This window comes from Prionailurus viverrinus, chromosome B2, assembly GCF_022837055.1.
Source record: "Prionailurus viverrinus isolate Anna chromosome B2, UM_Priviv_1.0, whole genome shotgun sequence".
NCBI lineage: Eukaryota > Metazoa > Chordata > Mammalia > Carnivora > Felidae > Prionailurus > Prionailurus viverrinus.
The window spans coordinates 3,335,297-3,357,353 of record NC_062565.1 but is presented as its reverse complement, the minus strand read 5'-3'; the positions used below and the strand labels follow the sequence as shown (position 1 = coordinate 3,357,353).

At 48.8% G+C, this 22,057-nt stretch overlaps 6 non-coding genes across 6 annotated transcripts; 5 read left to right on the top strand and 1 right to left on the bottom strand.

Moving 5' to 3' along the window:
* Positions 1–7,880: 7,880 nt before the first annotated feature.
* On the bottom strand, positions 7,881–7,953 carry TRNAK-UUU (transfer RNA lysine (anticodon UUU)). The gene has a single exon. It is a non-coding gene; the product is annotated as a tRNA-Lys (tRNA).
* Positions 7,954–9,773: 1,820 nt separating this feature from the next.
* Positions 9,774–9,845, top strand: TRNAA-CGC (transfer RNA alanine (anticodon CGC)). Its single transcript has one exon. It is a non-coding gene; the product is annotated as a tRNA-Ala (tRNA).
* A 553-nt stretch (positions 9,846–10,398) lies between these two features.
* On the top strand, positions 10,399–10,472 carry TRNAI-AAU (transfer RNA isoleucine (anticodon AAU)). The gene has a single exon. It is a non-coding gene; the product is annotated as a tRNA-Ile (tRNA).
* A 998-nt stretch (positions 10,473–11,470) lies between these two features.
* Positions 11,471–11,542, top strand: TRNAP-AGG (transfer RNA proline (anticodon AGG)). Its single transcript has one exon. It is a non-coding gene; the product is annotated as a tRNA-Pro (tRNA).
* Positions 11,543–12,605: 1,063 nt separating this feature from the next.
* TRNAK-CUU (transfer RNA lysine (anticodon CUU)) lies at positions 12,606–12,678 on the top strand. The gene has a single exon. It is a non-coding gene; the product is annotated as a tRNA-Lys (tRNA).
* Positions 12,679–21,955: 9,277 nt separating this feature from the next.
* On the top strand, positions 21,956–22,046 carry TRNAY-GUA (transfer RNA tyrosine (anticodon GUA)). The gene is given in 2 exon segments: positions 21,956–21,992; positions 22,011–22,046. It is a non-coding gene; the product is annotated as a tRNA-Tyr (tRNA).
* The last annotated feature ends 11 nt before the right edge of the window (positions 22,047–22,057 follow it).

Genomic DNA, 22,057 nt, shown 5'->3' with positions numbered 1-22,057 from the left:
TATCATTTTACTTTACACTTAGTGACACTTGAGACAAACAGATTAAATAATTTGCCTTGGGGTCAGACAGTGAGTGGTAAAATCCTTATCAAGACCCAGGTCTACACCTCGGGGGGTTAGAAAGGCCCTCATTGTTGGAAAGATCAGCGGTATAAATTTCAAATGTAACCCATCCAGTTTCTGAGTAAGTTAAGGAAATTGCCCAAGATACCACTAGAAAACAATCAAATGCAAGCTATCCACATGCTAAACAGTTGCGATTTCCGGCGAAGACAGGTAGTAATGAAAAGACACTAAATTCCAGGGGGATGTACTGCGTTTTTAAAAATCCAGGATCGTGTTCTGATGGAGCCGAAGGATGGAACCCACGAACAAGGTTAAGAGCGGCACAGGCACCAAATTTATTAGGGCGAGAATGAAACAAGACTCCCGCTACCCACTACCCGGGAGGGGCTCCTGACAGAGGAGGCCTGTTGAGACAGTCCTCGGTGTATCAGGAGGGAGTTTATCAGCCTGGTTAGTGGCCAAACACATTTTACAAGAGGCCTTAAAATCCGGGGCATGATTTAGGGCCATTCACAGCTGGACCTAGGGTATCTCAGTCTATTTGCTTGGTTTCCTGCAGGAATGATAATTTCAGTAGTCAGTAGGGGCCCTGATGAAAAATAGTAAAGACAGAAACCCATCAGGGTCTAAGAGACATTCCAACACATGTCGTCCTTACAGCCGACTTCCCTAGAAACAGTCCCCAGTTGGGATCTAATTTAATCATGCACGGACTGGTTTCGGCCGGCTCTGAGTAGCGTTCTCTGGGCCAGAGGCGGCTAGACCAGGGATCTGGAGGGGCCCACATTAGACCAACGAAGAGGAAACCTCGCAAGGGAGTCTTAAGAGTGGCAGCCGTCCTGGTGACTTAGGTGGCTGTCCCACGCCCAAGACGGACAACTTGGTATAAGGACAGGAATAAAGAGAGGGCATCAAGTTTCTGGTCTTACCATTCCTGCCAGGGTACTAACTTCCAGCCAAAAGGCAGCCTTTCTCCTCCCTGCGGAGAAGCCACGGGCACCAGAGGCCTGCAGCCTGAGCAACTGACATGAAACTGTTCCTCCAAAAGCCCCTGAAATAAAAGGAAAGAGGAGAGGAATTACCAAGTTAGCGCTGGGGCTCAGAGTCCAGATGAAAAAACTCAAAGCCCCACGTGAGGGCGCCACAGTGATAAAATTATAAAGTGAGGGTCATGAGCAAATGGCTGAGAAAGGATTCTTGAGGTGTTTTCTGGTGGAAAAAGGTGCTTTTACTACAGCAAAGGGACAGGACCCAGGGGGCAGAGAGGGCTGCCCCTGGGGTTGTGAGGAGTGACTGGTTACATACTTTCAAGTCAGTGGGAGTGAGGGTAAGTCAGTGAGGAATTTGGAAGCAAGGTTTCAGGACGTTGAGGGGCAGCTGCTAAGATAAGGTTGCTTTTAGTCTTTCATGAAACAAAAACATTAAGGCAGCAGGGCGGCCATGAGGTCCTCAAGGTCACGGTCTGCACATCTAGCAGTCGGCTGCAAGCGGCAAGGAGATTTAAACTGCATTTCTCTTGCCTTCGTCTCCCTCATCAAGTGGTCATATGGAATTTAGAATTTCCGCGTATCTCTAGCACCACAAAGCTAGAAAGGATTATTTATTATTATTTTTTTCTGTTCAAAGAGGCTAGGGTCTTAGCCAAATATTTCTAAGCGGGGAGAGCAAATTGGGAAATAATATATCAGCCCTGAAACCTCTCTGCCCACTTTTCCTGTCTGTAAATTCCTCAATTAACACCCTGGTCCGTGAATATTTTGAGCATGTGGGTGTCTGACACCAAATAGACGGAGCGATCCAGAGTTTTCCAGAATGACAGTTCTGACCCTCGAAAGTGAGTCAATGGTCCTGGCAGAGCTAGAAAGCCGAAGGAGGGAAACGTATTTTCCTGGATCCACCCCTGTCCCTCCCAGTTCTGTTAAGGGGTGAACTGGGAAACCCTGGGGCCTGGGGCCTCCACCCAGCCCTGGGGTGAACTGGAAAGACCCACCCAAGGAGTCCCCGAAGGGTATTGGTCTTGTCACAAGAAATTCAAGGACAGGCGTGCAGCACGACCAGCCACACAAGCGGGAAAGTTTATTAAAGGGAAAAGTAGGATCTCGAGACACCAGAGCAGGCGGCTCGAGAGAGAGACAGAGAGAGACAGAGAGGACAGCCGCCATCCCCGAGGTGTTGGGTTCCCCTCCCCCATGTTTCACCGCCGGTTGGGAACGGGGGGGGGGGGGGGGGGGGACAGAATGTTCAGGACTCGGGGCTGGTCTCCCACGTTTCCTCCTCTCTTGCTCAGAGCCTCCCGCGCTGGCACTGCCACCCGGGGCCCGTCCCGTCCGTGAGACTTGGAGATAGGCCTGCGGTGTAGATAACGGGCATCCTGTCTCAAGTATGAGCCGTGGATGGGTTTGGCCGGGGGGGGGGGGGGGGGGGGGGGGTTCGGGGGTCGTGAGCCAACGGCCAAGAAACAAGTCTGGAGACGTCTTGGGTGCCAAGAGGTGATTGTATATAACCGCCCGGGGACAGGACCCGCGGGCAGGGAGAGCTGCCCTGGGGTTGCGAGGAGTGACAGGTTCTCTGTTTTTGGGTTTGTGGAGGGCGGGAAGGTAGAGATAACCTGAGTCTCTAAGGAAATTTCTGTCCGCTGAACGCAGCTGTCTACAGGGCCTTGGGGGCCTGACTGTGGTTAAGATAAGGCTGCTTTTTGTTTTTAATACAACAGCGACAGCAAGGCAGCGGTGAGTTCCTTTCTGAGTTCCGTTCTGGGGGCCTCAGGCGTCTAGCAGTGGATGCAGGTCGTGAGAAGGTGTAATCGAAGCCACATTTCTCCTGCCTTTGTTCTCCTCAGTGGGAAAATGTCTGTGACTTCTGCTGGTGACGGAACCACAGAAGCTCCTGACGGTGGTTGGCTCCCTACGTTCCTAGGTTAAGGGTACAGCCAGATTTCAGCTCCAGCTCGGAGATCTGAAAGGGGCAAATGTTCACCGGTCCCCAAGGTAAGAAACCCTGCAAAACAGCTTATCGCGGTGTCTGGCCCGATGAGGGACCCCCAGAGAAGTGGATAGTGGCAATTTATTACTTTGCTTGTGCCCGTTCAGGTTTCTTTCGGGGAACGGGGGTAAAGCCGATCACATGAAGTGTTGGAGGGACCCCAAAATGAATCAGCATGGAGCCCATGGCTTCAGGCATTTTTTAATTCACTTTTTGACCGAGGTACGGTTGACGAATACTGTGTTAGTTTCAACCGCCCCACGTAGGGACTCGGTGTCTGTGCACCTTGTGAAATGATCGCTGCCATTGTGTGGCCAACGTCTGTCATTTTACACAGTGACAAAAAACCTTCTGGGTGATGAGCATGTTCAAGATTTACTCTCTTAGCAAAACTTGCAGCTGTGTAATAGAGTATTATTGACTGTATGAACTTCGGTTACTTATGCATCGAACTAAATGTGTAATCCGCTGTGTAAATAACATATGTGCATCTGCTTGTGTGTACGAATGCCTTTAGATGTGAGTGCTAAGGAGTGCTGTCCGCACCCTCCAGCTGCGGGATAAAGGAAGGGAAAATTCGGTGGGTGTAGGGAGTTGGGGGTTGCAAAGTGAGGAGAAAAGGGGGGACTCGGGCATGATGACATCATTTTAGGGGGCAATCCCTTGATTTATTCAGCAGTTAGAGAGCTTCGATCGTGGCCACGGCTACAGCTCAGGCACAAGGGCCTTGTCCTCAGCAGAGAGCGAGAAGGCCTTTCTCCAGAGGCGGAGAAAAAGCTCTCCCATCTGAGGAAAAGTAGGAAAAAAACCCACAAGTGAAAAGCTCCGAGGTTTGGCTCCACAGTTTCTAAATCATACATCCCTGCGAAGAAAGACTTAAAGGAGCCTTTGCACAAAGGACTTAGCTCTAAGCACCACCTTTGATTCCACTGCCCCGGCAGCGACCGGTTAAGCTGTGGTTAGATAACTCACAAGAGCAAAGAAGCATGGGATGGGGGAGAATACATTAGACACAAAGCACAAAGGGCCTTTCTCCTGCGAAGGATTTCAGATTTTATCCTGTCTGTCTTAAAAGCTTCAGCCCTGGGGGAAAGCCTGTCCAGACTTGCAGTTCACAAAAACCTCTGTGTCACTTGGGCTTTGGATGGTGGAATTAGAGGGAGGATGTTGGAAGGAGAGGTTTCCTGACTGGAAAATATACTGCTTTATTCAGCCCTAGAGATGAGGAAGTAGCAAATCAGCTGTCCCCTTTGCTGAAAAAGATAGCTAGAAAATTGCTATCTCCACAGAGATGGCGGGAGCCTGAATTTGGGTGATGGGATGGGAGCAGGAAAGGAAATGAACCTTTCACAAAATTCTCTGCCCCCACTTCCTCTTGAGTATTTATTTTATTTATTTATTTTTTCAACGTTTATTTATTTTTGGGACAGAGAGAGACAGAGCATAAACGGGGGAGGGGCAGGGAGAGAGGGAGACACAGAATCGGAAACAGGCTCCAGGCTCTGAGCCATCAGCCCAGAGCCCGACGCGGGGCTCGAACTCACGGACCGCGCGATCGTGACTCGAACTCACGGGCCGCGAGATCGTGACCTGGCTGAAGTCGGACGCTTAACCGACTGCACCACCCAGGCGCCCCCCTCTTGAGTATTTAAAGGGTAGACTTGGTGATGGGTTGGAAACGGAGGAGTGGGGCGAGGAAAGGAAAGGAGTCTGAGAGGGCATCTAACTTCCAGCTTTGGATTCATGTGGGTAGTTGTGTAACTAACCAAGGTAAGGAATATGCAGAAGGAAGAAGGGAGCGTGGGGTTGATGAGCGCCAAGAAATGTGAAGGGTCCAAAGTTTTACCCAACGTGCCAGCTAAACCTGCCGCATGCAGTTTCATGGACGCTGGTGTAATTCACGAGACTCCTGGGTCCGAGACAATGGAAAGTCTATTATTCTAGTAGTAGCAATAACTGGATTATCAGCATTTTTTCCTCTGGTTCCCTGGCTCTAGTTTGCAGAGGGCAAAACTATGGCATCTGTACACGTGTGGGTTCTGTTACAAGAGAGAAACCCTAAACCCATGGATGTAAGCACTCCTGTCCATTGCTCTGGAGAGACATTGTCTCTGTCTTCCAAGAGTGTTTGCTGTGCAAGCATCCTTGGAAAGAAAATCCAGAACAAAGGGGGCATTCATTGCCTTGCTAGCAATACATGAAGAAATGTGAGAGATTCATGAAGGATTACGTCCCAACACCGAGTTGCTTCACCAGTTGAGTTTTTTCTTTTTCTTCCTTCCTCCCTTCCTTCCTTCCTTTCCTTCCTCCCTCCCTCCCTCTCTCTCTTTCTCTTTCTTTCTTTTTCTTTCCTTCCTTCCTCCCTCCCTCCCTCTCTTTCTTTTCTTTCTTTCTTTCTTTCTTTCTCTCTTTCTTTCTTTCTTTCTTCCTCTTTCTTTACTTCCTTCCTCCTTCCTTCCTCCTTCCTTCCTTCTTTCTTCCTTCCTTCCTTCCTTCCTTCCTTCCTTCCTTCCTCCTTCCTTCCTTCCTCCCTCCCTCCCTCCCTCCTTCTCTCTCTCTCTCTTTCTTTCTTTCTTTCCTTCCTTCCTTTCTTTCTTTCTTCCTTTCTTCCTTTCACAAAGTCTTCAGAGACTGGATGAGTTGGTGGAGGGTATGTTCTCCTCAATAGACCAGAAGCATCAAAGAACATCCACAGATCTATTGAGATCTACATTTGTTATTTGTACACTCTTGCTGTGTGTTTTACATTTCGATAAACAATAGAAAAGAAGCTTGGCTTGGGGAGTTTAAATCTGACTGTTCGCCTCAACTCACCTGCCCAACAGAAGGGTAAACGACCCATGGGCATTTCTAGTAGCTGTTTCCTCTGGGCACCAACCTCAGGGTAGCTGGGTCTCTTGAATGGAGGGTGCCAGCCACACATGTGGTTTTGTCTGGTAAAGCAAATGATGAGGACTAGTTGAGTATTGAGTTTGAAAACCGATGGAAACCCGTTAAGAGATCGGGACAATAGTGTCGAACGGAAATACAGTTTGTCTGTTAACTTAATCCGGTGCCATTTTATAATTTTATATGAGTCGCTTGCCTACTGGAACTGGAACAACATTCTTGGCAAGTCGGTCAATCAAGCGATTGCAGCAGGCGGATTCCTGTTGTTGGAGCCCAGGTAACACCCACCACGTGGCTGCTCTTTTCAGCCCACTAAAGATCCAGGGTGCAAGATATGCAAGTTCAAGGGGTTGCCTTTTCTTTCCGTCCCAAGCTTCCCCCAAAGACTGAGAAAAGAAAGGAAGTCTTTTGACTCTCGTCTAACTACACGCCCTGATGTCTGGTAACTCCTTCGTCTTCCTGAACAGTGTAGCCACTCAACATTTATTATTTTTACTGCCTGGTGCCCTGAGACCATGTTGCAATCCTTTTGGATTTAATATTCGATTTTGTGACTTCCTCTCGCTGCTTATTTTTAAAAGGTTGTGAGAGACGCTTGCCCTGTTGTGTTTAGGTCAAGTTAATGGAGGTTTTTTTTTTTTTTTTTCTTTTGAAAAGCTCTGAGTGTTATAAAGAAACGTTGTGGGGTCACAACCCAAGTGGGTTTCCTTATAGGCAGGAAAAAATTCCATGAAGCGACAGGCGCTTAGAGAAGATATTTCTTGTGTGACTCTAATAGCAATAAGAGTAACGATCATGTTGGATTACTTCTGCAGTTTTGTTTTTTTGTGTTTTGTTTTGTTTTTGCAAAGTGCTATACTTTCTCTGAGGATTGAGCTCAAGGCCCTCATATTATGAAGCTGACATTCTGCCTACGGTGTCCCCAAGGCACCGGACAAGAAGTGTTCTGTTAGGGTTTTCCAGAGGTTTTGTAGCAACTTTGGTGATTTTTTTTTTCATAGCATTGTAAAATCCCCTTTCTCTGTCATCCTCTGGATCACTTAGGATGAAATTTCTTCTTTGGGCGATTCCCAAATGGAGTCTCCTTCAGGGGCTTTCAAGTTCTGTTCCTTCCGTGGTTCCTAGCAGGGCAGAGATGGTGTTGATGGCAGTGAGCTCGGGTGACTTGAGGTTTGGGGTCACTCTAGGAGAGGGGACTTGGATTTAGGGCAAGGGACAGGTTATGCAGCACAGGACCCGTCACCTTGTGCTATATGTCACATCTCATCTTTATGATTTCTCCAAGCCCCGTGTTTCCCAACGAGGGGGGAGCAAAATCAGTTTAATGGTGTGTGGCATCCAGCATTGGAAAGAAGAGGATAGAGTCTGAAACATCAGAAGGCAATGAATACGTAAGAGTAAGTGGTAATTCAGGCCATTTTCTTCCTCCTATCTTTGTATGTCTGGGTCCAGATGTAAACTAAAGCTCAAACGAGTCATGGCCAAAAAAGTGTGGAAGCCGAGGCCACCAGCCCCTGAGTTCTAAGTGCTGACACTACAGCCCAGTAGTTTACCTGGGCTTCTCCGGAGCCGAGCAGAGCCGCGGACCAGAGAGGAGCCCTCCGGCGTGGGACAGAGGGAACAGTTCTGTGCTTTTGCTGCTTTTCAAATAAGAGTTTGACTTTTGATAACTTGTGACCATTGTCAATGAGACTTTCCCTTGTGCTCTGGAGGAAATGTGTTGTGTGTGCGCCTTCCAGACACCTGTCTGAAAGGCCCTTCTTGTTTTCTCAACAGGTCCTAGGTTATTCTGTGCTGTGCTCAGAATCCCCTCTCATTTTTTAGTGACATCAGAGCCTGTGATTTGAGATTATCTTCCTTCCTGTTACTATTTACTGGGATTAAAATGCAGGAATGGAGACGGGAAAAACCAAAACAAAACAAACAAAACATAAAAGTGCTCGCGCCCGAACAGGGACTTGAACCCTGGACCCTCAGATTAAAAGTCTGATGCTCTACCGACTGAGCTATCCGGGCTCACAGGCTGAAACCTTAACACATCAACTATAGTCAATTAATCTGCAAACTTGAAGGAGAAAATTCTTTTGGAAGTTTCACTGGTGATTCCGGTTTAGAGCTATTCATTCACAAAATGCTTGTTAATACCCTAATTAGCATAGAAACTCAGTCACAATGAAAGTCTTCTTTAATACCCTGATCTGACTATATTATATGAATTATAATGTTGCCCCTTATTATGTTTTCTTTCTCTCTATATACATGGATCAATACTAGATATTATACTGTATAGAAGTCTGTGCAACTGGTCTTCAGTTTCTAGACTTCCCAGAAAAATATCTCAAATATTCTACATTTGGGCCCAAATAGAGCACTTTCCAAAGAAAGCCAACAAGACACCAGCACTTTTAAGGGGCAATTAAATCACCTTTTAGGCGGCACTTTGGATATCTGAATATGGGTCGAGAGCCAGAGGAAGCGGTTTGATTTTGTGCTGGGTCTCCGCTGTCTTTATTTCTTTATTAACTTTTTAAATTTAAATAAACTTTTAATTTTTGAATAGTTTTAGATGTGCCAAAAGGTTGCGAAAACATACAGAGTGCCCACATACCCAGCGTCCTCTGTTGCTCACACCTTACACGTGTATGCACTTTAAAGGGCACCAGTTAGAATACCGCGCACGTCCGCGTGGGCATTTCTCAGCTTAGATAATGACCCACATTCGTGTGTCCCTCCAGGGTCGTATCTCTTCATCTCCCCCGGATACACACTGTCTTGAACTTGGGGTTTATGCTCCCTCTCCCGTTCTTTATAATTTGGCATCTATTAAGGTGTTTCAAAGTTCCTGAACAATACACCCTGGAAACTTCTGTCATAGAATTGAAACTTCAGGACTTAAAAAACAAACAAACCAGTCGCAGCTTTACTTAGGTATCTCTGTTCACTTAATCATCTTCTCAGTGGGTGTCCTTCCGGACCAGCACAGTTTGGGCATGAGATTCTAGTGATCACTGAAAACGGGCCCTGCAAACTCTAGGGCACCCTAACATTTCCAGGGGCTGGGAACAAGGGTCCAAGAGAAAGCAGGAGGCCTTCTGCTGCCCCACTCCTCCCTCGTCTTCTCAGCCTCCGGCGCCAGGCTCGAGGAGAGGAGGTCCATCCTTCTGGAAGCCCGCTTAGGGCTTTGGGCTGGAAACTCTGGATTGTGGGAGTGGCCGAGAGGGGAGTGGGGTGACTAAAGCTTCTCAATTTTAGCCCTGGACGCCCTGAGTCCCAAGGCAAACTGCGACCCTAGAAGACCTTCTGCTCTGTGCGGTCTCGAGCCCCCTGTATTACTAGTATCCTTTTATCTAGGCGGAAGGCTTTCCTCGGGTAGTTAATTCTAGAGCCAGTTTATTATCTTCAAGTAAACATATATCCCTTGTTCTGGGGCTCATTCATTTCTTCCACTTCTCTCTCAGTTCAGCTGCAAATTTGCAGTGATCTTATCAGCCCATGGTCAGCCTAACGTGGCTGCGGTGCCCCTCAGCCGTCCTTAAGGAAAGGAAAAAAGGAAAGAAAGAAACTTTTAAACTAGAGGTCCTCTCTCCTTTTTCTCAGATTTTTCAGTAGTTGGTTCCCTCCTTTGATCGCTAGGTTAAGTGCTTGACAAGGGCCCGATGGCCGGAAAGCTTCTTCCGCTCGGAATACTGATGTTGTCCCTTTAACCATTTCATGATTTTGCTGAATCAATAAAGGAAAATTTAACTTTAGTATTGAAGAAAATCTTAATTGCTGGGGGAAAAAAAAATAAGGTTGAAAGAATTGGGAAGAGTTATAAAGAGACACCCTGTACGGTTGGGGATGTAGCTCAGTGGTAGAGCGCATGCTTCGCATGTATGAGGCCCCGGGTTCGATCCCCGGCATCTCCAAACTGTTTTTCCCTGCCCCATCGGAAGCTATGGCTATGTTTTTACAATGTGGAATCATTAGACTTCGTATCCTCCTCTTCGATAATTTTCTAAGGCGTTCTTATAGCCACTGCATACAGAATCATGTATGTAGAGAGGGAAACAGGACAACTCTAAGGTATTTTGGGAAATCTTTATCTGAAACCAATAAACTGGCAACTTAGAGAAAAAAACACCCAAGGGAAGAGATGGCCTAAGCGGAGCAACCTGCCAATCAGCCCAGGACCTATCAATAAAAGGGTATTTGTAGTATCTGGCTGGCCTTTAAAGGCAGAGATCATCTTGGCCTGAAAATACAGAAGGGTGGGCGGGAGGATAAGGGGGTATTGCTAGCCACCTTGTTGCTGCGTCACCGCAGGAAGAAAGTAGGATGGGTCTTGGGAGAAGGACGAAGTCTAGGTCGGTGGGGCCAAATTCGACGTCTTGGATACACCACATCACTTACAGTATAAAAGAATAAACAATAACCAGAGTACATTCTTGTAAGGACTTTGGAAAGGTGCCTGTCGCAGTTGGCCGGTTAGCTCAGTTGGTTAGAGCGTGGTGCTAATAACGCCAAGGTCGCGGGTTCGATCCCCGTACGGGCCAGCGGTTCGTTTTCTATTCGGTGTCTACTCGTCCTGAATGCTCACCTCCCCTTATGTCCCCCGGAGAGGCAGCGGCGGCGGGGGACCACGGTCCGGGGGAGGACAGCCGCTTTTTGCTTCAAGTGCAGACCACCCCAGGGGAGCCCCGAGCGCGCATCTCGGCAAGCGGGCACGCTCGGAGAGTTTGCCCCGAGAAGCAGAAGGGCACCGGGACGCTGTAGGGGTGATTCAATTCATTAGGAGGAAAACGGCGTCGCCGAACGCTGCCCCCGAAAAGAGTCAGGAGACAAGTGTCTTCAGTCACCGCGGCGCGGGCTCGCGTCCGTGCGGACTGAAGGTAGCTCTGGTCACGCAGGCGGGGGAGGAACCCGAGTGCAGAGAAGCCTGTTGTCGTCATGGAATGGATGTCCCCGTGAGGAAGGACCAAGCCGCTGGGCACAACCCACCCTGCTTCCGTCCGCGTCCTGGGGGCCGGCTTGCCGACGCCCGCGGCCCCTGCGTTCTGGCCATTTCTGGACGGGACGCCCCTGTGTCCGCCTCATTTTCCGCCACGGCCGGCTTTCGGCTCCTTAACTGTGTCCCCCGCTTCCCACACAGCTCGTCTCCTCTGAATTCTCGACCCCGCGTCCCCACGGCCCGCCGAGCCACGCCCGCGCTCCGGCTACTTGCGGGGGACCCCGGGAGCAGGGGGCCGGCCGGGGGTCGTCCCACAGACCCGCTCCGCGAGGTGACAAGCAGCACCGGCTTCTGCTGCCCTCTCAGCGGCTACGGTCTTTTCTTACAGTGGATGGGCCGGCGGCCCTTGAGAAACAAGGCTCCGTTCACTCCTTACAGGGATTATTGGGTCGCGAGATGAGCCGGCAAAGTTCTGGGAGCCACAGAGCGGGAGGGTCAGAGTAAGGGTCGGTCGTAGTTATATTTACCCAAATATGAATGAAATGCAAAAGATAAAGAAATTCACTAAATATTTAATATATTCAGAAGACCCAGGAAGCGTGCGGCTCGTTGGTCTAGGGGTATGATTCTCGCTTAGGGTGCGAGAGGTCCCGGGTTCAAATCCCGGACGAGCCCTGTTTTGCTTTGTTTTCTTTTGTTTTACAGAAAAACGGGTGCAGCTACAGTTCAATGAAACCACTCGACCTCCACGTGAAAACGCGTTCGCTGCATACGCTCTCGATCCCAATAAGTGACTTTTACTAAAAAGAAACAAACACTGTTTAATTTTGGCTTTTACTCCCTGTTCCATCGGCTCTAAAGGGACTCTCGCAGAGGCAGATGTTTCTGGTTCTCCAAGTTAGTTCCAACTCCACGGTTGTGATCCGATCAAAGTGCAGGAAGACGATGGTCACATCTCCATTCAGTGTCATCCATCGTTCATTCATCACTTTTTTATGGAATAATAAGACAATGAGCTCTAGAGTTGGGGTTCTGGCAACCTTCGTCCAGGATATTTCGGCTTTCCTCGTTCGCACAGGGGTGACTATCTCCCCCCGCCCAATCTTTCAGGAGACTGAGGTTCTGCCTCCTCGTTGGGAGGGGACGCTTTCTCGCTTCCGGGGGGGTGCTCTTGGTACATTCACTAAGCAGGTATTTGTTTACCATCTATTATGTTCAGTGAACTTTTGAGGTCAGTGGTAAACAAAACACACATTAAAATGAAATTGCACCCCTTTCCCTTCTCTGCGTGTGTGAGCCTTGATGGTGGGGAAGTACAAAATATGAACAAGCGGTGGGAGGAGAAACCCGCAGAGACTGCCTGCGGGGCCACATCCACAGCCAGAGGTGCCTCGTTGGGCCACAAAGAGGGCGCAAGGGCGCCTGGGCTTGGAAGAGTGATGGGGGTGCCAGGGTTGGGGTGATTCGCGCAGCACCCAGAGATGCCGGCCCTCGGATCCGGGAAACTTTCTGTGCCCTATTCGCAGCAGGTCGGTGAGAATGGGGGGGGGGTGGCGAGGTAAGGAAAGTGAGCCGGTTTGCACAGCAAGAATAGCAGATAATGCTTATATACTTTGACTTTCATGTCGTCTTCTTTGGAAGACAAAAACAATCAGACAAGACCTAGAACCCTACAGTCGCAACAGGGCCAAGAATTCGTATGTGCTCATAATAGATTGGGGAAGACCTAGGACCAACTGCCCGGCTAGCTCAGTCGGTAGAGCATGAGACTCTTAATCTCAGGGTCGTGGGTTCGAGCCCCACGTTGGGCGGTCACTTTTTCCTTTCAATGTGTATTCTCAACTCCTTTTCCGTCCACTCACCTCCGAAGCAAGGTCCCCCCCAATGTCAAGCAAGAGGAGTTTGGGAGGTCAACGCTTTTAAATGTGTGGAATTACGGAATCACGGGGAGCGGCCGCGTTTCCTGGCTCTGCTCAGCTACGCCTAACCTGCTCTCTTACTCTTGCAGAGGTGGACCTCATCGCCCCCTAGCGGGGAATGCATTTTTCTGGCCCCTTAGAGATTTGTCTTGACATTGCAAGTCTGTGGTAGGGCATGAGCTTTGTATTTTTAAGCTCCTCGGATGATTCTGAAGCACGAAAAAAGGCTTAGGATGGCGGGAGAAGGACGCAGAGATGTTGGCAAAGCTAAAGTCTGAAGGTGGAGAAAAAAACGATCCAAACACAGGGAACAGTCTGATGGGCAGAGGTCAGAGGTGACAATGTCCAAGCAGAGTTTTGAGATCCGCAACTCCACTTTCTGGCCCAAGCGTCATTCCGGAATAACGGGAGGCGAATTTGCTATTTCCACTGCCTCACACATCGGTTCGGTTTCTGATCACCTGCACCCAGACAGCACAATACACCTAATTGTGGAAGGTACCGAACAGTCCATAATAGACTGCAACTGCCTACAAAATAAAATCTAACTATTTCGGCTTGTTTTTCAAAAGCCAAACTGCATTTCTACCCCCAACTCCTCTGAGCTCTCCACCCTCTAGAATAAGCCTGCCCAGTCCAGCCACCGAGGTTCGCTCACTGTGTCCTCTTTTTCCTCCTACAAATCCATGCTGGTTGGGACTAGGTCGAGTCAGCTCTGTGCATGGACGATATTACCCCAGACAGGAGTGGATTTTGCCACCACTGACTGACTTGAAAACCATTCCCGTGGTCAAATTGACCAAGACTTTTCCAAATGTCCCTTTAGGAAAATTCCATCATGCCTGTCTTACTTTATCATTCCTTTGAAGCGTTCGTGGATTCACTGGCAGTGACTGATGAAACACCCATGCCCGTGATGGAGAAACCACACACATACACGGCTCTTCATTGATTCTAAAAGCACAATGAACCACATATGTTCCTCTCACTTCCCTAACCTTGACCCGATGTTCTCTTCAGGTCTCAGGACAACTCATGAAAATGCTCTCACTTGAGTATCCACATCTGGCTGGACATGTGAGTCACCTGGCGAGCTTGCAAGTTTGATTCCTGAGCCCCAGCTCGGCCCTAGTGAAGCTGAATCTCTGATGCTTTAGAAACCAGGGCTTCCGAGGGGGTTCGTTTCATTTTAACACGACGGATTCGGTGGCCTGGCCCGCCTGGAGTACCGCGAGGGGTCAGCATCTTACTGGAAGCCCTGTTTCTCGGTGTCTCGGGTTCAGAAACTTGACGTCGCGGGTCTTTTCTGCCATTCTCCCTTCCTCTTCCCAGGCATGTAGACTCTGCAGGGATGGGGTCCCATTTCCCCCAAATGAAACACACCCGTCCCTTTGTTCGTTCCGCACGCTCACTGAGCGCCACTCTGTGTCAGGCGGTGCTCTGGGGGTTGGGATTTATCAGTGGACAAAGCAACGACCCCTGGCCCCTTACATTCCGCGTAGTAAATACACAACTAAACGAAAAGCGGCGTTAGAGAGTGGTCAGGGTGCTGGGATCAGGTCGGGGGCACGCTGCAGCAGGAAACGGGGCTGTCAGGTGAGGCTTCCCGAGGGGGACTTTTGAGCAAACAGGAGCCACGGTGTCATTTTCGAGGAGAGTTTCTAAATAGAGGACTCAGGCCGAAGGCAAAGGCATGTTTGTGGCCGTGTGGTCTCAAAAAATGTGAGACCTTGCAGGCTGTCAGGACTTCGAGCTGAGTGAGGAATGAATACGTCTCAGAAGTGTCTGTACAGAAGAGTGACAGGGTCTAACCTACCTCCGAAAAGGATAACTGGCTGTCGTGTCGGGAACAGATCTCAAGGGGACAATAGCGGTCACAAGGAGACCGCGTCAGGAGGCTCTTGGTGACCAAAGGTGTCAAGTCAGCCCGGAGGGGTCACAGGGCAGGAGCGGAGAAGTGGCCTGATTTCTGGGACTTCCTGGGGGTGCGAACGACAGTCAAGAAAAACTTTTAAAGTCAGAGGGCGACTTGGTAGATTTAGACCAAGAAACAAACTGTTAGGGGGCCCTGTGTGTGTGTGTGTGTGTGTGTGTGTGTGTGTGTGAAGGCCAAACTCGTATGAAAGGTAGGCTAGGGTATAATCAGAGCAAAAAGAGACGGTAACATTGCTGGTGTCGCTGTAAAAACGCCGGTGCTGCTGGCTGGCTGTGCCCCACTGAGCTGGCGCCAGCCCCGCGGAATCACGGTGTGGAAAGACTGCCCACTTCTGGGCGCCGTGGAGTCACCGCAAATTACCGCTCTCCACGCGCCCCCTTCCAAAGCTTCCTTGTCTCTTTACCCAGGCGCCTGGATGACTATCGCTGATCGATGACTCGCTCCCCGTGATGTTACACTTAGTCCCCAAACTATTCAGCATTTCACCTGCTCCGCTCAACTGCATCTGTCGTCGGGCGCGGGAGTCACATGTTTTACGCCACGTGGATTCCCCAGAGTTTGGAGATCCGTCGTCATGTACCCAATGACACCGAGAATCAAGAGTCGACATGACATGGATGAACAAGAAGGAACTTTCCTAGAGGGGTACGCTGACCTTGACTGTCTTCCAAACCAACGGATGAACACCCTTCTCGTGCTGGACGCTCAGGATGAAAACACACGCAATGTGGTCCGGGCCTTCAAGAAGCCTGTCATCTCCCCACTGGGAGAATGTAACTGATTCAGTGGAAGTGAAACCCCCAGCTTTGTTTGAGCTGGCGCTAGGAAATGAAGGGGCTTGGCGTGACGGGTTTAAAGAAGTAGGTGGCGGTGACGGGACCGGGTAGTTACGAAATCACCCGGGTTTACCAAGCAAAATCCGAGGAACAAAGACCTCGTATCTGGTTCAGATGTTCTACCTGCGAGAGTCTACAACCACTGAGGATTTCCAGACCACGTGTTGTGGGCAGACAAACCCCAAGTCTCAGTGGAAAGCCTGAACCGCCTTTCCGCGCCCCGCAGCCCCGCTGAATGTTTTGGCTTCTGGGGTGCCTCGAGGACTATACTGGGTTATCACGGATAAAACAAATAGTGCTAATATTAATAAACATACCCGATTGTCAATGAACTTACTGTATTTCTGGCTTATAAACAACCTTTGAGTTGCTTGGAACAGACTGCTTTTTCCTATTCTAACTAGTCCTTGGCTATATTGTTAAAACTGAATTGACATACTTGAAAATTGAATTTCTGAATCTAAGACCTGTGGCATCACCTCCGAGGCCAAGGCTGTCCCTGAGCAGCTAACCTAACTGCTTCGATAAAACACTTGAACTGCAAAGGGTGTTTGGCGGGGTGGAGGGGTCTTGTGACACCAATCTGCCAAAACAAAACACCACTGGGCGCTTGAACAACAGAGATTTATTTCCTCAGTTCTGGAGGTTGAGAAGTCCAAGGTCGAGGGGCCAGCTGATTCAGCTTCTGGTAAGAGCTCTCTTCTCGGTTTGCGGACGTCGCCTTCTCATGGTGTCCCCACGGAGAAGGGCGAGGGGGGTGAGCTCCCTTCCGGTGAGGACACTAATCCTACTGCATCGGGGCCCCATCCCCGTGACCTCATTTAACCCGATTGACTTCCTTACTCCAAATACAGCCACGCTGAGGGTTCCGTGTAAACTTCAGCAAGGCTTTCACATAAATTTTGGGGAGACCCCCCCCAAAAACCCCATCCAAAACACACTGTGGCATTTGGAATTCGGAAGCTTCTCTGGCACACGGTAGGTAGTCAAACAGTTGTTGAAGGAATGATTTAGCTGCACTGTCTGTACAAAACTCAACCCCACCTTCTAAACATCTAACAGTGTATGATAAACACGACTAAATTAGCTAAAAAACCGCCTTACAGTGGCTTTTCCTCAGGACAGATACTCAGGAAGCGGAACGCAAGACTGTTCATTACTAGAGCTGGAATGGTGCTGGATGGAGCCAGATAGGAAAAAGACAAAAGAAAATACAAATCAGCCAGTAATTTGAGGGCACCGACTACAAGGCTGTGTAAGCCCAGAGACAGATTCGAACTCGGGAGGTCAGTCTCTGAGAAAAAGCAAAGGGGGACAAAACCACACTGTTGTGAACAGGAGGTTCTAGTTCAGCCTGTTCCGGAAGCTCCAACAGCAATCTGTCAGTCAGGCGTGCTTCTGGAAGCCTCGCTAGGTGAGGAGAGGAAAGGAAGAAAGGAGGAAACGTGTCAGAGGCCACAGGTCCAGGAGAAAGGAAGAACCCTCTAGGCACGCGTGCTCATCTGTGCAAGCAGCCCGGGGACAACCGCCTAGGCATTCCAGAAACAAAGGACAGTATCATTTTCTGAACAGGAAATAAGGAAAATGTAAGGAACGACTGCAGCAATTTTCAGAGATTATGGCTCAAGAGATCTATCCACGTGACTGGACTGGAGGGCGTGGCCTCTGGGAAAGAGGCCTAAACTATGGCCCCAAAGAACAATGAAACCAATCCATGAACGTTGCCTCTAAAGCTAAAGCAACGTTCCTTCTTTCAGGCCTGTCACACAGGAGTCTCATGAAGGATAAAGCACTGCCCCCACTGCTGAACCTATTGCTACCGTTTTGTTTCATGTGGTATATTCTTGAACTTTCCACTCTGACTTACCCAAAGGTGTGGCCCAGATGAAAACCTTTCAAAGAGCCCTGTGAGGGCTCCCCTGCTTGAGCGGGTGGGGGGACTGAGCAGTTCACCCCATACACTTTGCTTTACGAATGCTATTTCATAGGATATTCACGACAATACCTCTTAGGACCTGTATTATTTTTATTATCATCACCCCCATTCTGGACAGGGCACTGGGAAGTTAGAGAGGTCACAAAAGGGGGAAGAGACAGGATTCAAAAGTGGCCTAAGTGGTCTGAACACTAATAATGAGGTAGCAGAAAGAGAAATGATGAAGATAATTCCATTTACAATGGCACCAAAAAGAATAACAAACCTAGGAATAAATTTAGGAAGTTTCACCAAGGAAGCGAGAGACCCATACTCCAAAAACTGTTAAACACTGATGAAAGAAACCGAAGGCAAGACAGACAAATGGAGAGATGTTCCGCGCTCGCGGACTGGAAGAATCAATCTTGTTAAAATCTCCATACGACCCAAAGTAATCTACAGATTGAATGCGAGCCTTATCAAAACACAACTGCGTTTTTCATGGAATATGCAAAAAAATGGGTATGGAACCACAAGAGACCCGCCCCCCCCCCCCCCGAGAGTCAAAGCGATCTAGAGAAAGAATAACAAAGTTGGAGGTATCATAAACCCATAAAATTCATATTTCAAGATATATATATGTATATATACATATATAACATGCATATTATATACCGTGTACGTTACATAACATATATACACTTCAAGATACACTACGAAGCTGTAATAATCACAACAGAATAGTATTGGCACTAAAATAGACACATTGGCCAATGGAATAGAGAACCCAGAAATAAACCCACACGTATATGGCCCATTAGGACAAAAGAGGCAAGGATATCCAATGGGAAAAAGGCAGCCTGTCGACAAATGGTGCCCGGAGAACCGGACAGCAACATGCAGAAGGACGAAACTAGACCACTTTCTTACACCATTCACAAAAACAAACTCAAAATGGATGAAAGACCTAAATGTGAGACCTAAAACCATAAAACTCCTAGGAGAAAACAGAGGTAATAATTTCTCTGACATCAGACCGCACAACATGTTTCTAGAGCTGTCTCCTCAGGCAAGGGAAACAAAAGCAAAAGTAAACAACTGGGACTACACCAAACCGAAAAGCATTTGCACAGCGACAGAAACCATCAACAAAATGAAAAGGCAATCTACCGAACGGGAGAAAATATTTGCAAGTGACATGTCCAATAAGGGGCCAATATCCAAAATATATAAAGGACTTGCACAACTCAAACACCAAAAAACCCTAAACAAGATGATTAAAAATGGGCAGAGGACCCAGACATGTTTCCAAAGAAGACATCCAGATGGCCAACAGACGCATGAAAAGGTGCTCAACATCACTCATCATCAGGGAAGTGAAAATCAAAAGCACAGTGAGATATCACCTCACACCTGTCAGAACAGCTAGAGTCAAAAAGGCAAAGAAACACCAAGTGTTGGCGAGGATGTGGAGAAGAAGGAACCCTTGGGCACTGTTGGTGGGAATGTACATTGGCGCAGCCGCTGTGGAAAACAGTAGAGGTTCTTCAAAAAGTTAAAAATAGAAGTACCCTATGACGCAGTAATTTCACTACTGGCTAATAACCCAAAGAAAATGAAAACACTAATCTGAAAAGGTATATCCGCGCCGATGTTTATGGCAGCATTATTCACAGTAGCCCACATGCGGAAGCAACCCAGGCGTCCACCGATAGATGAACAAATAAAGAAGATGTACTATGTATATACAATGGACTATTACTCAGCCATAAAAAAATGAGACCTCGCCATTTGTGACAACGTGGATGGACCTAGAAGACATAATTCAAAGACAAATACCACATGCTTTCACTTATATGTGGAATCTAAAAACAAAACAAAGAAACAACAAAAAAGCAAACTTTTAAATACGCCAAGTTGCAAAGAACAAACTTGTGGTTGCCAGGGGGAGGTGGGCAGGAGAATAAGGGAAATAGATAAAGGGGTACAGATTTCCAGGTGTAAGATTACATCAGGGAGGTGAAAAGTACAGCGTTGAGAATATGGCCAAGACGATTACGATAATATTGTCCGGTGACAGATCGTGACTACACTCATCATAGTGACCACAGTAATGGATAGAATTTTTGAATCATTACACTTTATCCCTGAAACTAACATACCACTGTTTATGATACTTCAATTAAAAAAAAAAAAAAACCCAAGTGGCCTAAGTGGCCCCAAAGCCTTTGTTCTTTCCATTATACCATACACGCTACTAAATAATGTCTGTTGCCCTAGTTTCTACCACAAAAATTCGTTATTTACTTTTATATTGTGTTAAAAAGAGCCTACCTACAGGAGGGTTCAATGCACATACATTTCTTGCAGTCTTACAACGCAGTGACCTTTAAAGCACATTTTACAAAGCGGCTCTGCACTCCCCCCGGGACACACGCAGTCTGCACCTGGGGCCAGCCGGTCTCTGCCCCCGGCCAGGGTCACTACCGCACGCCCCCCACCCCCCTCTCCCCGGGATGTGGGGCGGGGTCACAGCTCGCTCAGCCCGCGGGGCCCGCGGCCAGCGCGCGCGCGGGAAACCTTACTGCAGGGACAAAGGAAAGAGCGACCTGTCGCTAGGCAGCGTGGGCCCCACTTGACACGAAAGGACCTTTATCTGACGGAAAATTACGCAGTGCACAGCGGGAACTACAGAACCTTCAGGACGGCTCACCGGCCCGGCGTCGGGCGGAGCTGCCAAGAGCTCCGCGGCCCCGGTCGCCCCCGCCGCACGTCGCGCCACGCCCTCCCGCCCCATGACCGCCGCTCGCCACGTGACCCCCGGCCACCCGCCCCCCCTGCGGCCCGGCGGTCCGCTGCCCCCGCCCCGGCTCCCGACCTGGAGGAAGGGAGCACGGCGTCCGGAGGGGGCGGGTGAAGAAGCCAGAACAGTGGGCGGCCGAGCGAGTGCCCCCGGGCGGGCCCCCAAAACGGCCGTCGGGGCGCTGCCGTGTGGAGCCCCTTCGGCCGAGGGGGGCCCTGGCGCGCTTTCTTTTCCTGGGTGGGCCTACCTGCCCCCCGACCGGTCCCCCGAACTCCTGCCGCTTTCCGACCGTCGCGTCCGGGAGTTCGGCGCGCGCACGCTCACCTGCGTCTGAGAACACTCCCGAAGGACGTAAAGGGACCCCAAAACTTTCCTGCTTCTTCCCGGTTTCACCCCGGGTTGCATTTTATTTTGCAGATCTACAGAAAGGAATGTTATAGATTCATATACATGAATCAGGCAAGATTCTTCACCTACAAAAATACGGGTTGTACATACACATCTCAGCGTCCCTCGCATCTACTGCCTGTACCGCCACCTGCCCCCCTCTCTCAAGGCTCCCTTCAGGCCTGTCTTTTCCATCTCCGAATCTTTTCTCACGTGGAGCGGGACAAAATGAAAGGCAGCTTTTTATTACATTTCGATGCATTTAACTTTTTGACAGGTGTGCTTTGACAAAATGGATACTATGAAATACACCTATAAAATAACATTTAGTCAATTGGGCTTAGGGTGGAGATAAAATTTTATATGTAATTCATTCAGACTGTCCTCTCTTCAAGTAAATGGTTCGTGAAGACTTGAAGAGGTTAATGGCCAAATTAAGTGATTAACTTGCTTTTAATTCTTACTCAGAAAAAAAAAATTTTTTTTCTTTGTCCCACAGGTGGTCTCAATGATCTACTTGCCCAAGGGGGGTCATTTGCCCCATCTGTGTGGCTCCATCGGGTGACAGTGTAATGATATTTAATGGAATGTGAAGAAGGACAAAACATTCCTGATGTCGGAGGCCACCGCAGGTCGATTTCATTAACAAGAGAGTAACCGACCTTTTTGACCTTCAGACCGTCACAGAAAACTTGGTCAGAACCTCACACTTTGCAAAATTAACTAGTATTTGAAAGACATTAGTTTCTACCTTGCGTGAAGATAGAGAAGAATTTAAAAACGTAGTTTTGGCTCCCTATCGATGTTTTTGCCGAGTTCAGAATTCGTGTGATAAACCATTTGTCTACAAAGACAAATGTCAATGAAAGGACATTTTAGCGTTTCGGAGAGCTTAACCCTCTACTTCTTTTCTTCCTCCTCCCCCACCTTCTGTTAGTGACCCTGTTAGAATTTAAGTCACTTCAAATCCTATTTCTAAGTTGAGTCAAAATCGGTTACTGAAATTCATTCCTCATCATAGAAAACGCTCCTCGCTAAGTCCTTAGCCGTTTCTGTGCCTGCTTATTTTATTTTGCTTTTTGCAAACCAGTGGAGGCTCCCGTTTCCTTCTTCGTCCAGGGCAGTGGACCTTGGAGCGTCCGTCGCGAAGGAGCGCGGGATTAAGAACAGAAGAGCGGACGCGGCCAGGGCGGACCCGTAAACCACGCGGCCGAGCGAAGGGACCAGCGCCTACGGGCTCCCAAGCGCGCGCAGAGAAGGCATCCTCGGCGGGACCGCTCAGCAGTGTGATTCCTTCGATAGCTCAGTTGGTAGAGCGGAGGACTGTAGTGGCGAAGCTCTTCGGGCATCCTTAGGTCGCTGGTTCGAATCCGGCTCGAAGGAATTCGTGTTTT